Consider the following 1,215-nt stretch of genomic DNA (forward strand, 5'->3'; position numbering starts at 1 on the left):
TATACCTGTAGGAGAGGATGGATCCTGCAGGGGGCGCTGAGCATGGAGCGGCTGCTCTCTCCTCATCACATTCTCCATTGTAATGTTATGTATTTCAGTTCTATGAATAAACTCTGTACAAAGTCTCTGCTGTGTGGTCTCTATGGTGAGAGGGGTGTGGGCATAGACCGGGCACTGCCCCCATATAGACTGGGCACTGCCTCTGCCCCCCCCCCCCCCGTATTATAGACTGGGCACTGCCCCCATATTATAGACTGGGCACTGCCTCTGCGCCCCCCCGTATTATAGACTGGGCACTGCCCCCATATTATAGACTGGGCACTGCCTCTGCCCGTTCCCACCCCACCCCCGTGTTATAGATTGGGCACTGCCTCAACACCCCCTCCCCCCCGTGTTAATAGATTGGGCACTGCCTCAACACCCCCATCCCCCCACGCCGCCCCCCCCCCCCCCCCGTGTTATAGACTGGGCACTGCCTCTGCGCCCCCCAGTATTATAGACTGGGCACTGCCTCTGCGCCCCCCAGTATTATAGACTGGGCTCTGCCTCTGCGCCCCCCCGTATTATAGACTGGGCACTGCCTCTGCGCCCCCCGTATTATACACTGGCCATTGCCTCTACCCCCCCGTCCCCCCCCCCCCCCGTGTTATAGACTGGGCACTGCCACCATATTATAGACTGGGCACTGCCTCTGCCCGTTCCCCCCCCCCCCCCCCCCCGTGTTATAGATTGGGCACTGCCTCAACACCCCCATCCCCCCCGTGTTATAGATTGGGCACTGCCTCAACACCCCCATCCCCCCACGCCGCCCCCCCCCCCCCCCCCCCGTGTTATAGACTGGGCACTGCCTCTGTGCCCCCCAGTATTATAGACTGGGCACTGCCTCTGCGCCCCCCAGTATTATAGACTGGGCTCTGCCTCTGCGCCCCCCCGTATTATAGACTGGGCACTGCCTCTGCGCCCCCCCGTATTATACACTGGCCATTGCCTCTACCCCCCCCCCCCCCCCCCCCCCCCCGTGTTATAGACTGGGCACTGCCTCTGCGCCACCCCCACCCCGTATTATAGATTGGGCATGCCTCTGATCCCCCCCCGTATTATAGATTGGGCACTGCCTCTGCCCCCCCCCCCGTCCGTATTATAGACGGAGCACTGCCTCCACAGGCGGCCGCCCCTCGTCAGTGTGGTGCAGGATTCTGGCTGGTTGGGGCAATG

At 61.7% G+C, this 1,215-nt stretch overlaps 1 protein-coding gene across 1 annotated transcript in view; it reads left to right on the plus strand.

Moving 5' to 3' along the window:
• The window catches only part of STRAP (serine/threonine kinase receptor associated protein), a 14,079-nt gene extending 13,954 nt beyond the window's left edge, over positions 1–125 (plus strand). Inside the window, exon 9 of the mRNA XM_069951130.1 lies at positions 1–125. This exon is cut by the window's left edge and continues 205 nt beyond it. The gene's annotated coding sequence lies outside the window, so the exon portion shown is untranslated.
• The last annotated feature ends 1,090 nt before the right edge of the window (positions 126–1,215 follow it).

The sequence above is a fragment of the Dendropsophus ebraccatus genome, chromosome 1, assembly GCF_027789765.1.
Source record: "Dendropsophus ebraccatus isolate aDenEbr1 chromosome 1, aDenEbr1.pat, whole genome shotgun sequence".
NCBI classification, from domain to species: domain Eukaryota; kingdom Metazoa; phylum Chordata; class Amphibia; order Anura; family Hylidae; genus Dendropsophus; species Dendropsophus ebraccatus.